Source organism: Rhinichthys klamathensis, unplaced genomic scaffold, assembly GCF_029890125.1.
Source record: "Rhinichthys klamathensis goyatoka isolate OS25496 unplaced genomic scaffold, OSU_Roscu_1.1 h1tg000523l_1, whole genome shotgun sequence".
In the NCBI taxonomy this organism is placed as follows: domain Eukaryota; kingdom Metazoa; phylum Chordata; class Actinopteri; order Cypriniformes; family Leuciscidae; genus Rhinichthys; species Rhinichthys klamathensis.
Genome location: NW_026607002.1, coordinates 440,792 through 447,322, shown reverse-complemented (window position 1 = coordinate 447,322; position 6,531 = coordinate 440,792). Strand labels below are relative to the sequence as shown.

The 6,531-nt window shown below is 35.9% G+C and overlaps 1 long non-coding RNA gene across 1 annotated transcript; it reads left to right on the top strand.

Moving 5' to 3' along the window:
* The first annotated feature begins 1,166 nt into the window (after positions 1–1,166).
* LOC130073106 (uncharacterized) lies at positions 1,167–4,644 on the top strand. The gene is made up of 2 exons (XR_008804213.1): positions 1,167–1,322; positions 4,466–4,644. It is a non-coding gene; the product is annotated as an uncharacterized LOC130073106 (long non-coding RNA).
* Positions 4,645–6,531: the final 1,887 nt, after the last annotated feature.

The window sequence follows — 6,531 nt, the reverse complement described above, 5'->3', positions numbered from 1 at the left end:
GCTAGGAAATGCATAAGCTATAAACAATCATTTAACTTTGATGGTTTAATGCTGCCTGTACAATTAATTGACTGTACAAAAACACTTTATGGTTTTCCTAAACCATCTCAGTGTAACAGCTTAATTTTCTTTCATAATATATTATATTATTGTAAAGAATTGAACTGTCCTGCAGAAGATTTTGTAAATAATTTTTCATAGGATTTCTTATTAAAGACTGGAAACAGAGGACACCAAGGAATTGGAGGATGAGGAGGATACTATTTTGTAAATATGTTTTCTGTCATGGGTGTGTGTGGCTATGGCAATTAAAGTTCGAGCATATTGTTTGCAAACTGCAATTAATTAATTAATTAATTAAAAACAAAGTAGTTGATATGCTGTGTTGTTTTTGTTGTTAAGTAGCTGCAATATGCAGTTATTAGCCGTGTCCACTGTATTTTTTGTTGGTTTTCATGAGACCCCCCTTGAAATGACCAGGACCCCCCATTGCCCCCCCAATCAAAATTGTCTGGAGCCGCCACTGCTAATGAGTGATTATACATTTACATTTACATTTCATTTAGCAGACGCTTTTATCCAAGCGACTTACAACTGAGGACTAAAGCAAGCGAATCGTCGTGAAGAGGCAAAAACAACGCAAGAAGTGCTCAAAAATACAAAGTTCAGGCATTGCTCAGAGTAGCAAAAATCAGACAAGGGAGGATTTAAAGGAGAAGAAAGGTTTTTTTTTTTTTTTTTTTTTTTTTTTTTTTTTTTTTATGCTAAGTGCTCACGGAAGAGATGAGTTTTCAGTTGTCTTTTGAATGCTGTCAGGGATTCTGCATTCCGGATGAGGGTGGGCAGATCATTTCACCAGCATGGAGGAATGATCATTATAATCATGGTATTAAACAAGATTTTTCTTATAAATGTCAAAAGTGAATGACTACACTAGGCTTATGAGATTCTACTTTGTTATAGAAGATACCAGTGTGATTATCGAAAATGTTCTTTCATGTGTTCTTTAAATGTCTGTATGAAATGTCTGTGACTGAGGGGTGACTGAGGCCCCATCCACACTACTGCGTTTTAGTTTAGAAACGGATAATTAAAACGAATACGATCTCCGTCCACACCAGCGTTTTAGCTGCATATTAGAATCATAGATATCATATAGAGACTAGATGCCCTATTGGCCGCTGAAACCCGAGAAATCCGGCCGCCATCTTGAACCTGTCGTATTCCTAGTTTCGTTGCGTGGCAGCAGATAAGATGCCAGAGCATTGTGGAGCATTTTCCTGTTCTAATCGCCGGACCATCGAAAATAGGGCTTTTCACAAGTAAGTCTTAACATTACCGTACTATTGGTTGTGTTTTGTGAATAGAATATTACCAGATAATCGAGAAGGAGCAAGGATATTTGCTATTACTGTACTGAAATCGTTGTGAAATGCTGTTTACTGCATCAGCCGGTGTTCACCCGGCATGGAGAGGTGGGGTAACTGTTAAAGTAATAATTACAAGCGCTTTTAGGTTATCAGATAAGCATTCAACTGCCCTGTTGTATAGGTTATTTGTGTTTGCGCACAAGATATCAGGAAGCAACTAGAAACAGAGCATTTCCTGCGGAACATGCGTGTGAATGCTTAAAATGCTTAACTGAAATGCAAAGAAAGAAAGAAAGAAAGAAAGAAAGAAAGAAAGAAAGAAAGAAAGAAAGAAAGAAAGAAAGAAAGAAAGAAAAAGAAAGAAGGATTAGTTAGAAAGAAAGAAAGATGGATTAGTTAGAAAGAAAGAAAGATGGATTAGTTACAAAGAAAGAAAGATTAGGTAGAAAGAAAGAAAGAAAGAAAGATTAGGAAGGAAGAAAAAAAAAAAAGAAAGAAAGAAAGAAAGAAAGAAAGAAAGAAAGAAAGAAAGAAAGAAAAAGAAAGAAAGAAAGAAGGATTAGTTAGAAACAAAGAAAGATGGATTAGTTAGAAAGAAAGATGGATTAGTTACAAAGAAAGAAAGATGGATTAGGTAGAAAGAAAGAAAGAAAGAAAGAAAGAAAGAAAGAAAGAAAGAAAGAAAGAAAGAAAGAAAGAAAGAAAGAAAGAAAGAAAGAAAGAAAGAAAGATTAGGTAGAAAGAAAGAAAGAAAAAAAGAAAGAAAGAAAGAAAGAAAGAAAGAAAGAAAGAAAGAAAGAAAGAAAGAAAGAAAGAAAAAGAAAGAAGGATTAGTAAGAAAGATGGATTAGTTAGAAAGAAAGAAAGATTAGGTAGAAAGAAAGAAATAAGGATTAGGTAGAAAGAAAGAAAGAAAGAAAGAAAGAAAGAAAGAAAGAAAGAAAGAAAGAAAGAAAGAAAGAAAGAAAGAAAGAAAGAAAGAAAGAAAGATAGATTAGTTAGATAGATAGATAGATAGATAGATAGATAGATAGATAGATAGATAGATAGATAGATAGATAGATAGATAGATAGATAGATAGATAATTTGGACACATAAAGTCAAATAGTTAGACAGGCAGATAGATAGAAGAGGATAAAAGGAGGAGTAGAAAGGAGAAGAAGAGATTAGGAAAGGAGGGGAGAAGAGGAGGACAGGAGGAGTAGAGGATGGAAGGAGGAGAAGAGGAGGGAAGAGGGAGGGAGAACAGGAGAAGCAGAAGCATAAATGCAACAAAAACCTGTAAAGTTCCTTCAGAAAAGAGCTCAGTGACTGTGCACCAATCAGAACACAGGACCAATTATGTGTGTCTCCCTTTGATCTGTGCCCCTTTGATCTGTGCTAATCAACATCACCTGTGCAATCAGCTTTCCTATTTAGACAGAGGGCAAAATCGCTGATACTTGGCCTCGAACAAACCACCCTAGAGACAAAACTATAGGTTGTATCGGCGAAATGAGCTGACCGTGAGCGAGACAAGGCCTTTGTGAACGATGTGATGTATTTTTTGTGTGGATAGAGTTGAAAAAAGAGACCACTTTGGCAAGTTGAAAAACTAGTGATCAGAGCATTACGGAGCCAAGTTTGACCTGAATTTATAATTGCTGCCAATGGAGGATTGTCTGTCACTCTTGTCCTTTGGAAGGAAACAGAGGAAAAACTGTAAGTCCGAGGGATTTACTAAACACACGTGAGGAACCACAACAAAAATACCTACGTTTAAAGTATAATTACATGCCCGAAGAGTTAAAATTGTGGCCAGGCCAGCGATTTAAAAATTATTTTTTACGATTAGTTTTCAAGCTGGCTCACTCTAGCAGATGACATCACGTGCTCTAGCTCAAAAGAGTCTCTCCCATCCGCTTCCATTAAAATTTTAGAAACGGCTTGAAAAACTTCATGAGACTAAAGTAGAGATTGTGAAAAAAGTATAAAAGATTTCAAAAAGTTGAATACAACTTTAATAGCTGAAAGATTTCTCAACATTTTAAAGTTGAAATGACAGAAATAGCTGAAAGTATGCAGAAGTTGTAGGCTTTGAAAGCAGAAGGAGCATAAAGCAGGATAAAGCAGGATTTGAAGAATTCTCCATTGACTTACATGTTAAAAAAAATGCACAAAAAGATTAATAATTTAAAAAGTATAAAAGTTATAAAAACGAAAAGTAATAGCACACATGTCCTTGAAAAGCTGAACATTTTGATACTTGAATGGTTTTTGTAGCACAAAGTAGAGAGGAGAAGAAAGCGACCACGGAAGAATACGGAATAATAATAAAGATTTGGATTTCAATAGTGTGAATGCTTGAAGCATTCACACTAATTAATACACGCATGACAGCGATGCGCAAATTGAGTTACCCCTCCAACGTTTAGTGTTATTAATAACCTATATCTTATCACATGCGATTTGGCTATTGATATTACAGAAGTCCTGTGGTAAAATTACATTATACTTATGCTGCGTTCCAGGCAGGTTTTTGAGCAGGTAAATCACGACTTCAAACCACGACTCACGACTTTGTAGCGTTCCATCCAGTCACGCCAAACTACCTGTGCGCAATATATAGGCTACTTATTGTTTCAGAGACACTTAAAATTGTAATACATAATCGTGTGTGTATTTTTATCATTATAATATAATAATTAATTTGACTGAAACGTTATATTGGCCTAAAGTGCATTCTCACCGTGTGTGGGGGGGCTGCCATTGTTGTTTTGTATGGTTCCGCGGGCTATGTGACGTCAGAACTCGTAACTGGGAGTACATCGATCTAGTACGAGTTCACGGGTGGGAAGTCACGGGTTTGACTGCCGTTCCAGTGCACTTTCACGGGTATAAGGTTGGAAAAACACGGGTTACAGGTTGCCTGGAACGCGGCATTACTCCCATCTACCCTTGTAAAGTTAATCCGAATAGGGCTTTAGTCTCGACATTTTCCCCTCCCACATCCACATACAATAAAAAAGGTATAGGCTTAATGTTGTCCGAATTAAATTTTTAGAAATTACTGATGCAAACACGTTGAAACGCTTCTTCTCAATTTTTATTACAGGTGGCTGCGTTCGGTGGATTCGGTGGCTGCGTTCTGTGTGTGAAAGTGTTTGTGTGTGTGAGCGAGAGAGTGTGTGTGTGTCTGTTCGTGTTTGTTTGTGTGTCTAGTGTTCGTGTGTATGTGCGTGTCACAAATCATAAATTTTTTCTTCAACTTATTAAAATATCTTACTTTACTGCAACTATCTGTTTCTGCTTCTTTATTATATTTACAGTGTGTGATTTATAAAATACATTATATCCTTCATCACACATAATGTGTCTGGTCACTTTATATCTTATATCAGAATATTATATTACTGTTAAGCCTACTATGGATATTAAAATACGCCGAACCATGTGTCCTGTATCATAGCTACATGAATGACCTTTGCAGCAAAAAAAAAAAAAAAAAAAAAAAACGCGTGAAAATCAGTTCAGTATTCAGTGAGATATGATTAATTTAATGCGCTGACAGCTCATTTCACCTGCCATTCAGATTACACTGAGCAGAGCGGATGACCGGTTTAAGATGGCGGCTCCAATTCTCGTCCGTGCCAATAGGCAGTAGCGGTCGATAGGGCGTCTATCTATCCCACATAGCAAACAGACTTGGCCCAAATGTGGCCTCAAAATGGCACTGCTGGCGTGTTGCCGGCACTGGCATGCATCATGTCAGCCAACTCTGGGCCATGCGTGGCAATGATGGCACTGCATGCATGACGGCAGACAACATTTGGGCCGATTGTGGATGGGAGGTGTGTGGCCCAGATCAGTTTAGCGATTATGGCCCAGATCAGTGTAGCTAGCGATTATGGGCCTTTGTGTACTGGACAGTTATAAGTATTTAGGGCTGCTAGGCCTATTAGTTTTCAGCAATGTTCACAAAATTCAATAATCATTAAACAATTCCCAAATCCATTTGACCTGAACAAAATATACATTTTCCTAAAATGATAATTGATTTTTTTTTTTTAAATAAATTTATAGTTTAAAGAAAAAATAATTCACATACAAAATAGTCAACATTTTCCATACTTTTTAGTTTAAGCACCACAAAATCATGTTAAAAACGTACTATATATATATATATATATATATATATATATATATATATATATATATATATATATATATATATATATATATATATATATATATATATAGCAGTTTATTAAAAAACGTTTGAAAAAAAATATAATTTAAAAAATGTTTATTTTGGCGCGATCTCCACGGTAACAGCAGCTTTTCTGGTTGGTGAATGAGGTTCACGTGATGTATGCGTCGTTTGAAATTTCTCCCGCTGAAGGGTGAAGAAGTCTGTCACTGTCAGACAACTGCTGTTCAGGTAAGTAAAGTTCGTCGCTCTCTTTCTTTGTGCTTTTTTAAATACCAGAATTCAAACTCGGATGTCACTTTGTTCTTTATTGAAGTGAACTTTTGCTTATATGGTAGCGGATCCACTGCCCCTTGAGAATGCGAGTACAGACTGACGCGACCGGTGCGATAGACCGGCCTGCGGGATGTAATGTAATGCTGTTAAAATGATAGGAAAAATCACAGCGAAATCCGCAACAAACAACAGTAATTGACTTTTAAAGCTCAAAGTGATTCAATGGTTGTATAATCAGATTTAATTATATCTAAATCTAATCTGTGATTTGATAATCAGGATATGTCTGCTATTTTATGTGTGTGTGTGTGTATGTCTGTTCTTGTTTTTTAAAGGAAGTTCAAACAAAACTGAAAATGTACTCATCATTTTCTCTTAAGATTGGATAAGTTGGTTTCTTTTGATGAACACAAAGAACACATTTTGAGGAATGTTGGTGACCAGACAGGTAACTGGAATGTAACATTAAATTGGAAAGTGGTTCTCTACTGATTAAACATTTATTTTTTTAATTTCTGCTGTGTTCAACAGAAGGAAGAAACTCATACAGGCATCGTACAAGTGGAGGTGAGGAAATGTTGACAGAATTTAAATTTTTGGTTGAACTATTCCTTTAGTGGATAATTGCCGTTTTATTTTAACAGTTAATAAATTAAAAGTTAATTCATAGATAAGCATGTGTTTACACCACAGTT